The following is a 20,446-nucleotide window of genomic DNA, read 5'->3' as shown; positions in this document are numbered from 1 at the left end:
AATACAGGAAGTACAAGCATCACACACCCACACAAACAATCAGACAGAACCAATGTCAGGCAGGAACAACTCAAACCTAGGCAAGGAAAAGCAGGACAAAGATGTAACCTGAAAACCAACAACAGGTTGGTCTGAATATAATTGTGACATAAGAAATAGAAACGTTGAAGGCCATTGGCCAGTACAATATAAAAAAGATTTTGGAGTGGCAAAGGTAATATAAGGTGCCCCAACTTGACTCCTGACTGCCATGTAACCTCCACAGTTAGGGGCATCAATGGGGCAGGCAGGCACCTCAGGGATGACCTGGGGGCGTAGTGGGGAGGGGGGATTTGGGCATTGGCTTGGGAGGGGGTTTGGTTTAGATTTGGAGGAGTGTTGGGTATTCTTGGAGGGGGTTGACTTCTTGGTGGGGGAGGATAATGGGTACTGGCAGGGTGGGAGGGGAGACCTTGGAGGTCGAAGGAGTTGGCTTGTGGAGGGAAACAGATCATCTTGGTGTGTCTTGGGGAAGGAGTGGGGAAAAGGTCAAACTGCGAGAGGAAATCTTTCTTACACACACCATGACGGTCCTAACAAAAGAGTTTGGGTGTGGAGGTAGAGGGAGTGGTTGTATGAGGTGTTGTTGTGGATGTCTTGGGTGTGACTTTGTGGAAGGTATGCTTGTGTCTGTTGGGTGGGTGAGTGAAGGTGTTTATGTGTTTTGGGCTGAGGGGGGAGTGGAGGTGCTGGGGGATGCCGTGGTGGGTGGGTTGCTGTCTGTTGGGATGGTGACTGCAGGTATGGTGAATGTGCTTCATGTAGGCATGCCAGTGGTTGTGGTGTCTGTGGGTGTTGTGACTGGGGTGGATGTCTGAGAGTCTGGTGGGGTAATGTTTTGCAGGTAGAATAGGTGTGGTGGCTGGATCAATGAATGTTGGTGTGGTGTGTGTCAGGTGTGTCTGTGATGCTGAGGGTTGTAGGGGTGTCAAGGCAGGTTGTGACTGTTGCTGTGCGTGCAAGTGTGTATGTCTGTGGTGTTTCTTGTGGTGCTTTGGTTTGTCTGTGTTACTCTTGGATGTTGAGGTGCATACATGCCTGTCTGTTTGTGTGCTTTGGCTGGGTCTGGGAAATGGGGATTGGGATTGGGAAGAGGAAGGTGGTACACATATGACACAATCACATGTGCATCATCATATGCTTCTGCAGAGAGGGAACATCATACGAGAGTAATATGTCCCTATAGAAATGCAATTGTGTACACCTGTGTACCAATGTTGGGGACTGTACATCAATGTGTTTTATGGATATATTTGACCTTTTGCACTTACCACATTGTCACAGCTTAGAAACTTTCACATCATACACTATCCTGGTAAAGGATAAAAATGTGTCATGTTTGTACCTACCCCCTTGTTGCTGCTGTGCTGCCCTCCAATGTCCATCTAGCTACGGGTAGGCCACTGCCAATATGCATGCCAGTAGAGGTGTCAAGGTCTGACGGGCACCCCGTCCTCCCTGGGAAGACATTCCTAGTTGGTCCACTGCGGTCTTCTGGACCCGCATCTCAGGTCCTCACACTGCTTCCTACAGTGGGTGCTCTGCCGGATTTGGTGCCCCCAGTGTCCACACTTTTTTGGTGATGGTACGCCAAATCCTATTTTCCTGATGGGTGTTGACCTGCATGGATGACACAAACAAAAAGAGAATGTCTTGTTCACATACACAATACAAAATGAAGCAAGGTGAAAATACAAGTTACTGCAACTAGCCATACAGACACCCGCTTCAATGAGGGATGACAATCTGCAGTCAGGCCATGTGTGATGTTGAGACAGGCATACAACATGCATATCCAGCACCAGGTATCAGTTTGAAACATGTGACCAGACCACAAGCATATTTCTAAACATGGCGTGCCATATTTATACTTATATATATATAAATATTACCGCCGGCTAACGCCATTGTGGTGCGCTGTGCGGGTGTCAAATTTATACTTTGACGCATGGTGGCGCAAACCACAGGTGGGAGTCATTATTTTTGACGCACACCGCAGTGTCAAGCCGTAAAGCAAAACGAAGTTAACGCAGCAGAAATGACTGTGGGTCGATTTACGACCCCACAAACCGGATATGCGCCGTTTTTTAATGCAATAGCATTAAAAAAAACGCGAACACTGCCATTTCACCAGAGGAGAGCCACAATGGATCCCAGATGCCACTACAGACCCCACGAAGATGACAACAGACCAGGAACCAGCCAGGAGGACCCACACAAGAACCAGGACACTTATAAGAAGAAAAGAAAGTGTTGCTTAAGTGCAGAGGAGCAGGAAATTCTGGTTAAAGAGGTGACGGAACATCAGCACCAACTGTTTGTCACCTCAAAGTTGCTAATCAGTAGGAGAGAGGCTATATGGCAACAAATTGTTGACAAGTTTAACAGTGTGGCTGAAGTACGCAGAACCGTCATCGAGTGCAAGAAACGCTGGCATGACTGCAAGCGCAGGACCAAGGAAAAGATGGCCAGTAACAGGGAGGCAGCACTGCAAAATGGAGGTGGGAGTCCAGCACATCAGGAGACCCTGGACCACATGGAGGAGATGGTCGCAGCCGTCATCCCTGAGGAGATCGTCACAGGGATCCAAGGACAGGACAGCGCAGACTACCAGGAGACAACGCACATGCAGGGTAAGTTGTATGGGGAATTAAAATGCACTAATGTCAACTACAACCGGGGGGATACCGACTACAAAATGCATGAAAGTCATCATATACATGGAGTGGCATGGGTAAAGGGGGATGGCATGGGGGCATGGCCTGCACAAACAGAAGCTGGGGCACACCATTACACTACATCAACAACAGTCCCATGGGGGCATGCTGCCATGCCAACGATGGAGCAAAGGGACATCCACGCCAGGAGGGAAGGCCACAACGTCAAACTGACATCCTGGCACACGTCAGCCACCATACCCCCCACATTAACTAGGACCCTCTTAACAACCTCTAGCCATACCGACAACTGGAATGTAACTGCGACAACAGTTTCCACTACCACTTCCGCTCTGTGTGCAGCTCAAGTAGCCAATGGCAGTAACCTCCCCATGGATCATACACACCTAAATTAGGGGGTTGAGGATGACAACTTCAACAATCCCCTGAAACAGGACAAAGGCCCCTGTACTGTCAAATGTCAATGCCCATAGTTGTTGCAAACATCAGCCAATGTAAACAACAATAGGAGCTACACAGCACTAAGAACATACCCATGCTGCATATGTCAGGGTCCATCCTGTGCCTGGGTCACAATGTAACATCCCAAATGTCATACTGCTCAGACAACAGCATTGAGGGGGGCACATGTAACTGGTCACTGAAATACACCTGATCAGTCAGAGGAGGAAATATGACACTGCTATGACAATCAGGGCAATCCAATGTACCACACATTCCCCAACATCAGCAGTACACATTACCAATGCCAACAACCATATCATGTCATAACATTGCTATGCATAGGATATGCCACATGTCAAATACATTTAAGTGGATGTGAAAGATCAGAGATTGGGGCAGGTCCAGATTGTTAAGTGTGCTGCCAGTGCCATCAGAGCACCCACAGCCAGTGAAAGGTCTCACCATGAGAATTGATGTAGACGGAGGCTTGAGTAAGACAAGAAGGTGGCCAAAACCAACACCTAGAAGAGATGATGCCGAAAAGTCTAATAACATGTAGAATAGTGGCTACTTGTGCAATCCTGCACAATATAGCTACAACCAAGGGCATACCTGTAGAAATATGTGAATCTGAATCAGATGAGGATGACAATCCCATACCACCTCTACAGCCAGCAGACAGGACCAATGCACCAGAGTGAAGGCAAAGGCGTGCCGACATCACACACAACCATTTCAGACGTGAGTACAAATTACACAAATCCTCTGACAACTGTACCTGTAGTGAAAGAAATGTATTACCTTACGTCAGGTAATGTACGAGTGAGTAATAAATGAAACAGGTGATGTGACAAACGCAAAACAACAAATAACCAGAGCGATGCACTATTTCTTCATAGTGGCAACAGCAGTCTAATGGCAGCAAGAGTCACTTTATTCTACCCCGCACACCATTCGGGTGCCCAGTTACGTCACTGGCACCTCTATTGTCACCTTTAGTGGCAGTGCTGTGCCTGGCACTGCACTGTCTGGTGTCTGCTGCTGGTACGGCAACACTGCTGAGGCTGGAACTGTCCTCAGTGTCCCCCAGTGCTAGCTCACTTGGAGTGGCTGATCGTGGTCCCATGATGTGTTCGATCACATTTGTGATCTGAACAAGTTCATGGACAACGTCCCTGCTGCTATGTGCAGCCTCCACTTGCGCAGCCACTGCGCGACGGGCAATCAATGCAGTCGAATTTGCCATCCTGTTAGAGGACCGGCAGTAGCTGCCAAACATTGTACGGAATCTGCACTCCTGTCTGCGCCGGCTCACCCTCTCATGGCGCAGGTCCTGGCACAGTTCACGGACAGCACTTGTAAGGTCCCTGGTATCCTGTGAAGCCTGCACCTGTCCCTCACGCAGCTGTTCAATATTACTATTGAGTGCGTCAAGTTGGCGATGCAGGCCCATCATGTTGCGGTTGTGTTTGCGCAGGTTTCGGTCTAATGCAAGGATCCGCTTATTTTGCAGACACTGCTGCTGCAACATAGCAGCTTCCAGGCCCCCGAATAAGGAGGGACCCTCACCTGCCTCATGCTGCTGTGCCCAGGACTCCGTCGCAATCCTGCGTGGCGCTGTGGTTGGCTGACACCTGCCCTCTGGAATCTGGCTACACCTGTCTGGTGCTGATGGTGTGCTTGGCCCTTCCTGCTGCTAATCAGAGTCATTGCTGAGTTCTGGCAGTGCCCTGGGCCTGCGTCATCCCGTCGACATGTGGAGGGACCCACTGGTGTTGGAATCTGAGGGCAGATGGGTGTCTGTCTCTCCTACACATGCAGATGGTGTGGCTGCTGGGCCTGGCCCAACTGCAACAACAATATGCACCATGTCAGTTCTGTATGTTACATTATCAGTCAGACAATGGCAATAAAGGTAGAGGTACTGCTCTACACGGTGTTGTGTGTGTTGTGTTACTTTGGGTGTCACTATACTTAATTACATTGTTGTGCTACTTTCAGTTCTAGGTTTTGGACTGCCACTCCCATAATGCATTGTAGTGCTGCTTCTAAGATGTGGACTGGACTACTTCACACACTGTTTCACATTACATGCTAATTCCTAAGGGGCTTTTGTGCATATACATATACAGTATTGCACCTACCTTGGCTGGTACTCGGTGTGCCGGAGGTGTCGATCTCTGTGACCCCAGTCACAGCTTCAGGGAGGAGTGTGGACTCCACTAGGTCCTCCAATGGTGTTGATGGTGCCTCTGTTGGTGGACCGCCACTTGTACCCCTGGCCTCCGCAAGTCTTCTTGCCACCCTCTCCTTTGCACGGGACCGCAGGTCGTACCACCTTTTTTTGATCTCTTCGATGGAGCTCTGTGCCACTGCAATGGTGCAGATTTTGGACTGTATGTCCAGCCACTGTCTCCTCTTTTCACTCTCAGGCACCTGGAGTGAGCTTTTTCTAAACAGGCGGTCATGGCTCCTCACCACCTCCTCAGTTAGTACCTCAAGCTCCTGTTCGCTGAATTTCATCTTGCGCTTCCTTTCAGCCTTCTTCTGTGCTTGGCCTGGGGTGTCCATCCTGGCTCAGGTGTTCTTGCTCCTTCTGAGTGCTGCTCTGTGTGGCTGGGCTGCTCTCTTTCAGGATGCTAGTTTGGGTGTGGCACATGAAACTGCCTAGGATGACTCATTTCCTTCTGGTGGTGTCATCAGGCTCCTCCAGGTGTGCATTCTCGAACTTTCTCGCAATTTGTGATTTTTTTACCGAATCGCAAAAAAATCGCAATTTGCGATAATGCAAATTGCGATTCGGTAAATGGCCCTCACAAACCACAAAAAGCGATTTTTAAGAAATCGCTAATTCCGAGTCGAAATTTGTTACATTGCCAATTGCGACTCGGAAATAGCGATTTCTTAAAAATCGCTATTTGCGATTCACAAGCTCAATTTTTCATACATATGGCCCTAATAAACTTACTGATAGAATAGTAATCAATAGGGAATACATATCATAAATCTTACTAAATTCTGTGTGGTTATTCATGACTGAAGAGTCATGGTGTGTTTTGATTCTTCTTAATGTCACTGATTAATTTGATTGACTTGCTATTGTGATTATTGATGAGGTTATTGATCTATTGATTGACATGTTGGGTAGTAATCTTGTCCTAAGGAGACTTTAATCAGGGTCAAAAGATTCATTGGCCTAAAACGAGTCCCAAACTAATTAAATTACCTAGTAAGGGACGCGTTATCAGTTCTGGTAGCAGAGGACGGTATAGGCCATTTGAGGCCCTAGGACAAGGGATCATTGTGTTAGGACTGTTTTTCGAGATAATGCAAATTGGAGATATGATGTGCCCCTAAGTCCCAAATGACTTTCCCGGAATCTCGGAGCTTGCCGAAGTGAGTTGGGTATGTTCTCGGCATTCTAGTGATAGTATGTGTGATGTAGAATTTGCGCTTGCACAGCTTCTGCATTTCGCAGGTGAATTGAGAGGTTTGTGAGATTTTAGGCCAGGTAATGTTTTAGTCGGAGTGGGCGTACTCCGCAGTATGAGAGTAGGGAAGTCGGCAAACTTCACGTGAGTGTGGCGCTTTGTGCTCAAAAATTGTCCACGTGGTTGTTGGTGATGTACGGACCCTGCGTGGTCTAAGACTCCAGAATATATTGATAAATGTATGAGACACTTGGTTTATGTTGTAATTTGCGCGGTTTAATAGGTCAATCGGGCGTGGTTGGCGAGTCGAGTTTGAGTCAAAGTGTGCGAGTGAAACCTTCGATGGAGATTTGGCAAGTTCTAAAGTGTACTAGGACGAACCATTGACAAGTCGAGAGTAAAATTTCCGGGTCAAATTTTGCTTGCGAGTGTGGGATCTGAGAAGGAGAGAGTAGCGGCCAAGGCTTCAAGTGAAATCTCTGTAAAGTTCTGAAGCGATTGTGTTACCCTTCCTGTAGTAAACCGGCAAATTTGAGTTTATTGTTGAAGTGCTCGCAATGTATTGCATTAGTTTTGTGTGGATCTAGTGTGAGAAAGACAAGCCGCAAGACTTTGTCAGCTGCAGTATGTGTGAGTGTGACATCATTGGCGCGGCGCTGGGATAGGTCAGTTTCCGAGAGGGGTCGCACACGGATTAGCAGCCGTCCGTAAGAGGCAATTGGTTGGGAAGGTAGGCAAAGAGTGTTCTGGGAATTAAAGTCACTTTCTGTTTAGACTCTTAACAAAATAAAAGACACAAAAATGAATTTTTTCAAGGCTTTAAAGAGTGCTTTGAGGGGAGATACATACATTACAGCGAGTGTGGGGGAGCCTACACCGCCAGAGGATGCTCCGGCTTATGCGTAATGGAGGAGAAGGGAGTAGCGCCATGCCTTTGGCTAAAGCAATGGTGCAAAATGACAGAAAAGGAAGGATGTTTGGCTTTTCCGGAGCACGGAACATTCAATATAAGGATTCTGGAAAATTTGCAGAGGGTGTTAAATGAGCAGAAGCCGACTCCGAGACCAGCTCAGTTTGAGGCGTTAGCAATTTTGGAACTGGCGGCAATTCAGAAACAGCAACAGAAATTTGAGAGGAGAATGAGGAAAGCTGAAAAGACGCTAGCAGAGGCTAGATGGGATAGTGAGACTAGGATGTGGAGAAGGGAAAAAATAGACAGAGTTAGAATGTTTCCGGCAATAACCCAAGAAGCCAAAACACAGGGAAGAAAGGCCACTTGTAAAACAGACAAGGGCTCTAGTAAGCAGAACGACACTCAGAAGTCCTGGGCAGATGCAGATGATTCAGATGATGATGAGTTTCTCAATCAATTGTTACATGATCGACCGCCACCATATGCCATAAATGATAACAGACCAAGTACTAGTGCAGATCCTGTAAATCTGACGCAAAATCAGGGAACCACAAGCGCAGCACAGGCAAATAATGTTATCACATCAGCTCCGATACAGAATGGTGCTAGTATATTCACCCCACCAGACACGCAGATGCAGTTGCAGCCACCACCAATTCAGAGGCTCTACCCTGATGTCCCGGTGTTAGAAACGACTGTGAATTTGATGGCGCCGCCTGATCCAGTGTACCCGAGATCAAAGTTAGTGCAGATTGAGCCAGCTCCACAATTGCTGCCCCAGACGCAGGAACAGATGGTTCCGAATTACACTTCGGTCGCAGGACCGCAGTCAGTTACAGCACCTATGATGACCCAAGCTATGGGAGTTAATGCTTCATCAGGATTGGGAAATGGACAGTCACCAGCCGCTATGTCATTGCCGATCACTGTTGGTCCGCCGGTACTGCTATATGCGCAGACGAAGCCTAATGTATGCAATCAAGGAGTAATGACTCAAGAGGGGATAAGAGGAGGGTTCACCGGAAGCTCTCAACGGAGGACACCGGGAGAAGAGACAGTCGAGAGATCTAGGTCCTTGTTGGACTTCAGTCCGATTGGGGTTCCTTTAGAGACCATGAGACAAGCAGGTTTGGGTCTATTGACTCCACAGGTATTGGGAGCGAATACGTCACAACCATCGATGGTGCAAGCTGGAAATATCTTGTTACAAGGGTTAACTGCACAACAGTTGAATGAATGGTTAGAAAAGCTTAACACTCCGCAGACTACTCCTGCGACAGCAGAGCGGTCAGAGAGAGAGGAATACCTGAATTTTGTGAGGTTGGGGGTTGAAGCAGCTGAATTAGTTGAAGGATCTATGGGGGTGAACAGATTGGACTCATACACTGAGGCAGAACTGAGGTATCTGTGCCCAAAAATAACTAAAGAAGTGAGTAAGGAGCATCAGAGGTTAGCAAACTTGGCAGACAAATATGGCATAGATTTAGATAATACTGAGCATCTGAAGAGGAGTTACAGGTTAGACTTCGAGCCTAAAGATTTTGAGCACATAAGGTCTACTGGAAAGAAGGCACACCTTAAGGAGATGCTACAAAGTTCTCAAGTTTGGGGAGCATTAGAGAAATGGGAAGGCAGATGGGCGAAGAAGAGATATAAAAGGAAGAGTGACTGCCTGGAGTCACAGCAGGCGAAAGCTGCGCCAGACACGGGGACAATAAAGATGTTACCAATGAGAGAGACAGCTGGAGGGTTCCTAGTTCATCTACCGTGGTCTAGGGGAGACATTTTGTCATTCACCAATGACTATCCCTAGTTGAGGGAGAATCCGACAGAATGGTATCAGCAGACAGACAGGTTTGTGAAGCTTGCGAAATGTCTTTGGGAGGACTTGAATACATTGTTTGAGATTATAGTTCCAGCTGATTTGTGACTTGAGTGCCAGAGAACTGTGGATTGGCCGACAGAGGAGCCGGCAAGGGACAAGATTACGGGAGCACCGTCTCCTGAGGTAATGAGGTATTATTATAAGGCGATTGATTTTTTGAAGCAGAAAGTGTCGCCGAAAGTTACTGATTGGCAAAAAATTGATCGAACGGCACAAGAAGGCAAAGAATCGATACATGCTTACTATGAGAGGCTGTTAAAGCCGTTCAAACATTACAGTGGTACAGAGGTCATAGACGTGAAAGACATGAATCACCTTGAGTTGAGTTTTCTGGAATGGTTGAGGTCGGAGATTAGCCAGATGATTAAGAATCATTTGATCTGTTGGCAAGTGAAGCCCATTGATGAGGTGTTGCAGTATGCAAAATACTGTAGCGATGAGATTGAATTGAAGCAAAAGAAGTTGAAGGAAAATGTGATGGTGATGCCAATTAAGGCAGCTCAAGCAGGGATGCAGGGAAATGGAGTGCAGCAGATGGTACAGCAACCGCAAGGGATCGGGATGTTTCAGACGCAACCGAGAGGCCTAGGTCGAGGAGGTTTTGTGAACCGTGGTCCAGATTTGAATACGGTTGTGGTTCAAAATGACGTGCAAGGGATGAAAAAGATGTTACCATGCCATGCGTGTGGGGGCGTGGGACATTGGAAGCAGGAATGTCTGATGATGGTGCAGGATGGTGTTGTTCAACAAAGCAATGATGTCAGTACATTTCAAAATATAAGGGGTCCAAGAATGAGGGGTCCCAATCCAAACTTCCAGAATAACATGGTTCAGATGCAGGGTCTCCAGCCCATGCAACAGGTGCAGATGCCACGTGTCCAACCAGCGCAGGTGCAGCAAGTACAACAGCAGATTCCCTTGGTACCTAGACAGCAAATGCAGTTGCCTTTAGCTCCGATGGGACAGCAACAGGTGATGCTTCCTCAACAAGTCACAGGCCAAACACTGTGTCAAAATAATGCAGTACAACAGTTCTCATTACGTGGTGAGAATGGAATAAATGATGAATGGTCGGAATATTGTTTAGATAGTGAGGAGTACAGGCTTGCAGCATCCCTAGAAGTAGATCAGAGAGGACCATATGTACAGGGGAAGGTGATGGGTCACAAGGTTTCATTCCTGGTTGACACAGGAGCTACAAGCTCTACAGTCAGAAGTGCAGAGGTTCCGAAATTGCCCCTATCAGGACGTACAATAAAGGTGGTAGGAGTAGCAAATGAGCTCCTGACTAATCCAATTACAGATCCGGTCCAAGTTGAAATTGGTACCTTCCAGGGATTGCACAGGTTTGTAGTCTGTCATACGAGTCCCGTAGCCCTACTGGGAAGAGACTTAGGGCCATATGTACAAACACTTTTTCCCATAGACACAGAATGGGGAAAAACCTTTGCTACATCTGGCCCTTACTGTGTAAAACGAGGTGTTCAATGACTTGTTACAATGAAGGAATTGAGGTGAAGACAAACAGTGATGACGAAGGAGATGATGGTCAGATCTCAGAGCCAGAGACGGAGACCACAGATGAGGAGCACCCTTTGATAAGCTTTTTCCCGATGTTCACAGTGACCGATTTGCCAACTGAATTACAGGGAACAGTGACAGAGAAGGTGTGGGACTTGACAGGAAAAGAAGTGGGGATGATAAAAGGAGTAGAACCAGTCAAGGTAGAGGTAAAGCAAAATGCAGTGTTTCCACAGGTACCGCAGTACCACATGGCACAAGATGTTCTCATACAGGTAACACAGATAATTGCAGATTTCATGAAGCAAGGGGTCCTGAAAGAAGTGATGAGCAGCCCATGTAATTCACCAATAATGGATCTGAGAAAGCCTTGTGGGAAGGTCTGAATTGTCCAGGATCTGAGAAAGATCAATGAGATAGTGTTGAAGTGTTGCCCTATAGTGCCAAATCCAGCTGTGATCATGTTTCAGGGTCCGTGCGATGCAGAGTGGTTCACAGTCGTGGACTTGTCTCAAGCGTTCTTTTCGGTGCCTCTTCATGAGGATAGCCAATTTCTCTTCGGTTTCAAATTCTTGGATAAGGTTTATAGTTGGTGTCGAATTCCTCAAGGGTTTTCAGAATCGCCTTCCATCTTCAATCAGATATTGAAGAAGGATTTGGAATCATTGGAATTGCCTTTTAACTTGACTCTAGTACAGTACATTGATGACTTGTTGATTGTGTCCAAAACGAAAGATGACTGCAGGTATGATACTGTTGCCTTACTGAATCACTTGGGAAAGAACGGACATAAAGGCGGTGATTCTAACCGCGGCGGGCGGCGGTCGCCGCCCGCCATGCGGTTACCGCCAAATGACCGCACCGTGACCGCGGCGGCCATTCTGGCTTTCCCGCTGTGCTGGCGGGCGACCGCCAAAAGGCCGCCCGCCAGCACAGCGGGAAAGACCCAGCAACAATGAAGCCGGCTCCGAATGGAGGCGGCGGAGTTGCTGGAGTGCGACGGGTGCAGTAGCACCCGTCGCGAATTTCAGTGTCTGCAAAGCAGACACTGAAATTCCTTTTGGGGCCCGCTTATGGGGGCCCCGCGGCACCCCCTACCGCCATCCTGTTGCTGGCGGGAGACCCGCCCGGAACAGGATGGCGGTAGGGGGTGTCAGAATCCCCATGGCGGCGGAGCGCGCTCCGCCGCCATGGGGGATTCTGCAGGGCAGCGGGAAACCGGCGGGAGACCGCCGGTTTCCCGCTACTGACCGCAGCAGAACCGCCGCGGTCAGAATGCCCAGCGGTGCACCGCCAGCCTGTTGGCGGTGCTACCGCGGTCATTCGCCCTGGCGGTTTTTACCGCCAGGGTTAGAATGACCCCCAAAGTGTCCCCGAAAAAGCTGAAGGACTGCCAGAAAAAGGTGAAGTACTTAGGTCATCTAATTGAAAAAGGGTCAAGGAGAATTTCTAAAGAAAGAGTGATAGCCATGTTGCAGATGAATCCCCCGACATCCAAGAGAGATGTTAGGATGTTCTTGGGAATGGTGGGTAATTGACATCAGTGGATTCCGAACTTCTCAATTATCTCTAAGCCATTGGTAAGGTTGACTGTTAAGGAGATTAAGGATGGTCCAGATACACTAACTATGTCCGAGAAAGAGATAAGGGCATTCATGGAGCTAAGAGAGTGTATGTACAGGGCTCCAGCTTTAGGTATGCCTGACTACACAAAGCCTTTTATCCTGCTTTGTCATGATCGTGATGCTTGTTCTTTGTCTGTCTTGACACAGGTCCATGGAGGTGCAAACCGCCCAGTAGCATATTTTTCAGCTACTTTGGACCCAGTCGCAGCAGCCATACCGGGTTGTCTGCATGCAGTTGCAGCAGTTGGTCAAAGCCTTACTCAGTGCGAAGGCTTAATGATGGGACATCCTTTAACAGTAATGGTCCCACACTCAGTTGAAATACTACTCACCCGAACAAAGACGCAGCACATCACAAATGGCGCCCTGACCAAGTATGAAACGATTATTTTGGGGTCACCTAATGTGTCTTTGAAACGATGTACTGTGTTGAACCTGGCAACTTTGCTTCCTAGTGAGTGTACAGATGTTGATGATGCCGAGGAGGTAGAACATGATTGTCTTGAGGTAACAGAACTGTGCACCAAACCGAGACCTGACATTAAAGACACTCAATTGGAAGAAAATGTTTACTTTATCTTTGTTGATGGTTCATGCCTGAGAGACTCAGTAGGAGTACTGAGAGACGGATATGCTGTGTGTACAATCACTGGTATCCTAGAAGCATCTTGGCTCAAGAGAGTGTAATCTGCTCAAGTGGCTGAATTGATTGCTCTTACTAGGGCATGCCATGCCGCTGACAAATTGAAAGTCACTATCTATACTGACAGCAGATACGGATTTGGAATTGTCCATGATTTTGGCCAGCTATGGTCACAGAGGGGTTTCATGTCCTCTTCTGGTTCTCCAGTGAAAAATGGTGAAAGAATTAAGGAGTTGTTGCACGCAATTCAGTTACCTCTTGAAATTGCTGTGGTGAAATGCAATGCTCATGTGAAATCACAAGACTTTGTGTCAATGGGAAACGGATATGCAGATCAAGTCGCAAGGTTTTGTGCATTGAACTGTATTTCGTTCAAGGATCAGTGGGAATTTTTACAGGAAACTGAAAATGAGACATGCACAGGTTACGCATTGAGGGTGGTTGACAAAATGGAAGAGTTAAAATTGTTGCTGGGACGTGCCAGCAGAGAAGAGAAACGTTCTTGGCTTAAAATGCAATGTGTACAAAGATGTGATGATTTGTGGGTTTCAGATGAGGGGAAAATGGTTTTGGCAAACAGTCTCTTATCACAGTTTGCTAGGTTTTATCATGGTCAAGCACACACTGGGAGAGACGCCATGATTAGATTGTTCAAAATCGATTGGTTTAACCCAAAGTTCAGACAAGCTGCAGAAGTAATCTGTCACAGGTGCATCATCTGTCAACAGATGAATGCAGGGAAAAGGACCGTGATGAATTTGAGCCACATTGGGAGAGCAGGAGGTCCATTTAGCAGAATGCAGATGGATTTTATTGAGATGCCTGTGTGTGGAGGTCTGAGGTACGTGTTGGTGATTGTGTGCATCTTTAGTCACTGGATTGAAGCTTACCCTACACGTAGGAATGACAGTCTCACAGTAGCGAAGTTGTTGCTTAGGGAGTTGATACCACATTTCAGGTTTCTGATCTCTTTAGAATCAGATAGAGAAAGTCACTTCAACAACGAGGTGGTTAAGCTCTTGTGTGCCGCACTGAACATTGAACAGAAGTTGCATTGTAGCTACCGTCCCGAAGCCTCAGGACTAGTGGAACAGATGAATGGTACCTTGAAGTCATGAATAGCGAAAATGTGTGCAGCTTCAAATTTTAAATGGCCAGATGCATTGCCCTTAGTGCTAATGTCAACGAGAAATACGCCCAACAAGAAAACAGGACTGTCTCGGCATTATATTCTCATGGGCCGAGCTATGAGGTTGCCCCCAGTACCTGCGAATGCTCTTGTGAATATCACGGATGATATGGTGTTGGACTACTGCAAGGGTCTGGCTGACGTCATCCGCTCTTTCTCTCACCGGGTGGAAGCAACCACACTGCCACCGATAAATGATCCAGGGCACAATCTGAAATCTGGTGACTGGGTTGTTGTCAAGAAACACGTGAGGAAGTCTTGTTTGGAGCCACGTTGGAAGGGGACAAATCAAGTGATATTGACAACTACTACTGCTGTGAAATATGCAGGAGTTCCAAACTGGATACGTGCCAGTCACACAAAGAGGGTGACGTGTCCAACTGATGAGGAACTTGAGTTGTCAAAAATAATAGCTGCAGAAAAGGAAGTCTCAGGGCCGGAGAGTAATCAAATGGGAACTGTATGTGTACTTTTATGGCAATATGCCGAATAAAGTTATTTTGACTGACTGACTGAAATGGGAACTGAGACTGGAGGAAAGCCTGTTGAGGACGGCTTGGTCACTCAAATGGCAAACAAGACCCAGAAGGGTGACAGGGAGCCTATCTCAACTGAGGCACCAGGGGAACTGACCCAAAGAGAGGTTCTCGCAGAAGCAGACGGGTGTGGGTTTGAAGTCGAACCCTTGACAGACACTGAAGGCGAAGGTGTTAAGGCAGAAGGAAGTCAAAGTGTTCAGACTCCTCCTGAGCCACTTGCAGAGCCAGCAAGAGAAAGCACCAAAGCACAAGAGGAGGGCAGTGAACAGCAACCTGAAAAATCAAAAAGCAAAAAGATACTGAAGGCAGATAGGTGGGCAGAGACACAAGCTGAAAAAAGGAAAGTGGTCATTAATGAAACAATAGAGGAAGAGGTCGATACCACGAAGAAGGAAGATCTGAATGAAGGAGAATTACAGGTTGACCGCAAATTGAAAAGAAAGAGAGTAGCAAATAGAAGGTACACGGGTTCTGAATGGGCTTATGCAATGACAGCTGAGTGGCAGCAAGAGTTCTTGGCATTCTGTTTTGAACGAAAGGTTCCAGGTCAATACTACGGCACCTGAACTTGACCACAGAGAAGAGAGATTGTGTTAAATTTGAAGCAAAGCTGAAAAGCTGAGAGAAAAAGAGACTGATAAATTGACTTGAGAAAAAAAAACGATTTTGACAAGCTGCTAACCTGATTTGACAAGGATCCTGGGAGTAAGTGAAATGCTGTAAATACTTCCTAAAGAAAAGCCTTGCTTGAAAGAAAAAAAAAGAGCTTTAGACCTTCCTCAGTTGATTGTTTGCCTTCACATTGTTCTGCTTTCTGATTCTTTACAGATCATGATTAACACTAGAGATAATAATAATAAGGGGTGTAGGATTTGTAGATGGTTGGGTATTATTTTGGGTGTTGTGTGTGCAATAGTAATAAGAGCTGTGATTGTGAGAATGCCATTGGTGGATAAGAGTGAGACTAACTATGCTACAGTTCCTGAGACTGCTACACTAACACCATGGGAGAGATTTGAGCAGGATACGAAATATTTGCATGGGGGAACTAACACAAGAGGGGACCTATCTACTAATGTTTGCTATCGCTTGTTGAATGAGTATGTTGAAACAATGGATGCGAAGAATTGTTATGTGTGCACAAAAATTCCTTTGTCAGTACAAGAATGGGTTACCTATCATAGTTTGCCTTTAACATACGGGATAAGTTGTAGTTTGTTATTAACAAAGCTTTATGATCAAGAATATATTCAGTACTTCTATTCTAATCTAGATGTAGTGTTTTCTTTTGTGCCTATAAATGAATATTTGAGTAAGGTTGCTAGAGATCATAGTATAAAAATAGTTAGGGGTTTCTTTGAGCCCACACTGACATTTGGTACAGCTGATGCGCATCGCAATAATCTAACCAGCTTACTAACGCCTGTAGAGAAGAGCTTTTTAGATCACACTGATGATAGAAGAATAACGTTAAAAGGAAAGCTAGAAAAAGGATTAGAGAAACTGACGTTTGGAAATGATTATGCTTATAGTGCAATAAAGACACAAGGCAAATTAGCTTTAGATGCATTACACGTAGGAAAGCTTTGTATACATAGGCCAAAATCTGACCATGACACTTTATTTGTAGGAACGAGTGAGTGCAGACGTGTGTTTTTGTTTCAGAGTAAGTGGACGTTCATGTTAAATGGACAGGATCCGGCGATCCCTGGGATCTATTACATATGTGGACTTAATGCTTATTACAGTCTTCCAGAGGGATGGTACGAGACATGTTATTTGGGAATAGTTTTTCCAAAGATTTACCAATTTGATGACTTAAGGAAGTTTCATAAAGTGTCTGAATTACATAATACTAGACGGAAAAGAGAGACAGCTGCTGCTGTCGTGGGTGATATACTTGGAGCATTAATTCCTTCAGTAGATGTTATCTTAAACTCCATAAAGATTCGAAAGTTGTCTACTATTGTGGATAACATGCTGACAAACTTCACAGGGGCTATGCTCCTGATGGATACTGAACTTGCTGCGGAAAGGGCTATGAATCTTCAAAATCGGTTTGCTTTAGACATTCCTTCAGCGAAAAGTGGCGGAGTCTGTAAGATGCTTGATGAGCGTCACTGTTGTGCCTATATTCCGGATAATAGCAATAAGATTAGAAGTACGCTTACTAACCTAACAAGAGATAGTGCAGATTTAAAGGAACTGAAAGAACCAGGAGTCTGGGAAAAGGTTGGGAAAGGACTTGCAAAGGTGGGAAGTGGGCTAAGCAATATTTGGCATGGGTTATTGGGAAAATTAATGCAGGGGATAATAATTGTTTTGGTTTGTTTATTTGGGTTATGGTTATCATGCAAAATTAGTAAAAGGATCAGGGCGAAGTTGGCAGAACGCAATGCAAAAAGGGAAGAAAGGGGAAAATTGTTCAGAGCAAAATATGAAAAGACAAAATCAGTGGAAGAAATTGAAATGGGGGAATTGAACAAATGAAAGAAAAATGTTAAAGAATAGAATTGTGTGATGACAAGTGTCATTAGAGGAGGGATTGTTGGAGTGTAGCTTTTATAATAAAAATTAACATGAAATGTTTGCGAATTAATGTATAATGATATTACATAGAAAATGTACTAATGTGCTTTTACTAAACGTGCGCTTGAAATGTGCCCACGGGGAGTGGCCACCAATGAATCCGATGATTAATGAAACTGACTAATAATGAAATATTAATGTACTAATGTATGATTTTGTATTAGTATTAAGGATTATGGCCCTCATTCTGACCTTGGCGGGCGGCGGAGGCCGCCCGCCAAAGTCCCGCCGTCAGGTTACCGTTCCGCGGTCGAAAGACCGCGGCGGTAATTCTGACTTTCCCGCTGGGCTGGCGGGCGGCCGACCGCCCGCCAGCCAGCCCAGCGGGAAAGAGGCTTCCACGATGAAGCCGGCTCGGAATCGAGCCGGCGGAGTGGAAGCTGTGCGACGGGTGCAGTTGCACCCGTCGCGTATTTCACTGTCTGCGCAGCAGACAGTGAAATACATTTAGGGGCCCTCTTACGGGGGCCCCTGCAATGCCCATGCCAGTGGCATGGGCACTGCAGGGGCCCCCAGGGGCCCCGCGACCCCCCCTACCGCCATCCGGTTCCCGGCGGTCGGACCGCCGGGATCTGGATGGCGGTAGGGGGGGTCGGAATCCCCTCGGCGGCGCAGCAAGCTGCGCCGCCTTGGAGGATTCAATGGGGCGGCGGTACACTGGCGGGAGACCGCCAGTGTTGCCGGTCCGACCGCGGCTTTACCGCCGCGGTCGGAATCCCCATTGGAGCACCGCCGGCCTGTCGGCGGTGCTCCCGCGGTCCTCCGCCCTGGCGGTCTTTGACCGCCAGGGTCAGAATGACCGCCTATATGTCAAGGTTTTGCTAATGAATCATTAGGCCTTAGTTAGCATGAGTCAGGGCCTAGCTGCCCGGTTTCATATTAAATGTGGTTTTCTAACGTGCAATATGCTGACTTGCTGAAGGACATGAAGTCGTACTTTTCCAGAAGCTAGAAGATGTGTGCAACCGTAGTAAATCCTTTCTCATGAGACTCGACTTGCTCAAGGGGACACTCTTGCCTAATTCAACAGTGTAAACTTGCAACAGGTACAAGGTCGCCTGAACTGGTATAGACTAAAAGTTTTTACCTGACATTTTACCCGGTTGGGACGTCAATCACTAGAGCCAATAAACTACGTGAGAACTGTTATGGGGTGGCAATCTTAATGAAGCGACAAGTCAACCATTGGATGAAGATAAGGGTGCACCAAAACTTGCCCAATTGGAAATTAGGGGACTGTACAACAAGTTTGATATAACCGTATGACACGAGGAGAAATCAGACATTAATAGCCATTCCGAGCCTTATTCTGAGCCACCTTTATGCCGTTGCCATTACGTGCCTTTGCTATTGCCTAGACACTATGTCACTCTGTCTTAAGGACTTTGCTGTTTGATTCTTCAAACCATCCTCACCCTTGCCTAGTCTGTTCTATACTTTTCCTCCTTATGAAGGAAGTGTCCCTTATTGCCCCGTCTTGCTGAACTTTGCTGAGTTTCCTGGCTGATGGTGAATCAACTGATGTCCTGAGGACGAAGACTGACTCTGTATGACTCTGTATGCTGACCCATTACGGAGGGTAACTATATAATGATGAAATTGTAATTGTCTGTTCGCCTTTTCTTCTAGGTACCAACTTCGTCCTTTTGATAGAGACCATAGCTAGATATTTTCTAAATTTGTGTTGCTAAATTGTTTCGCATGAAGCCCAACATGCTAATGTTAATTTGACTATTTCACTGAATGACCGCAGACAGACAAATGACTGAATCCATGCTTTGTTGAACAATGCGCTAACAATACTCTGCTAAAGTTAACTCATCTTGACATTGTGCTTTGCCCTAATGTTTATGATCTTTGCTTTGATGAAAGCTTATTCGAATTGCCATATTGTGACATTGTTGATGTGTTTTCTGATATTGAGACTAATAAACTTACTGATAGAATTGTAATCAACAGGGAATAAATATCATAAACCTTACTAAATTCTGTGTGGTTATTCATGACTGAAGAGTCATGGTGTGTTTTGATTCTTCTTGATGTCACTGATTAATTTGATTGACTTGCTATTGTGATTATTGATGAGGTTATTGATCTATTGATTGACACGTTGGGTAGTAATCTCGTCCTAAGGAGACTTCAATCAGGGTCAAAAGTTTCATTGGCCTAAAACGAGTTGCAGACTAATTAAATTACCTAGTAAGGGACGCGTTATCAAGGGCAAGCAATACCCCTTCCATCCCTTCCCTTAGGCTCATGGGGGGAGCGATTCAGGTCCAGGTCATAACGGTTATATCATTGGCGCCTCAGCGTCGCAGCCAAGGACGTAACCATTACGTCCATGGTGGGGAAGGGGTTAAGGTGATTGAGCAGTAATTCCCTGAAAAGCTTCAACATCATTTCCCATAAATAGGGATAATACCAGCACCCTCCATATATCAGTTAAGGGCGCACAAGCCCCTATAGTATTTAAAAATGTATTAATGGAAGGTACCAATACCTTGGGTTCCAAAAGGAACAGCAGCTCTCATGGCATTTTGTCTAATCTGGGGGGCTACCTAATTTTAGGACAATATTAGCTTTTAGTTTATTTATTTACTTATTTTATATTTTCGAAACAAACCGGAGAATGACATTCAAATTAATTACTGAAAATGTGGGGTACAATAAGCAAAAGTTTGAAAGTTTTGCAAGGGAGCTTCGCATAACTCTGAAAAATGTAACTCCCATTCATAAGATGGTATATGTATTTCCATTTTCATTGATTCAATGCTCCCTCCATGATATATTATGGGCCAGAAATCCTAGGTGCCATGGATCTGGGCAGCCTCAAGAAGATTTTCCCAATCCTCCTTTTCCCAATGTCTTTTAAGTAGTTCTAGCATTCATTTATAATCAGCATTGACTTCAGTTATTCTGAACTTACTCCCATCCTTTTTTGCATGAACTA

Source organism: Pleurodeles waltl, chromosome 9 (genome assembly GCF_031143425.1).
Source record: "Pleurodeles waltl isolate 20211129_DDA chromosome 9, aPleWal1.hap1.20221129, whole genome shotgun sequence".
Taxonomy (NCBI): Eukaryota; Metazoa; Chordata; class Amphibia; order Caudata; family Salamandridae; genus Pleurodeles; species Pleurodeles waltl.
This window is presented reverse-complemented; position numbering follows the sequence as displayed.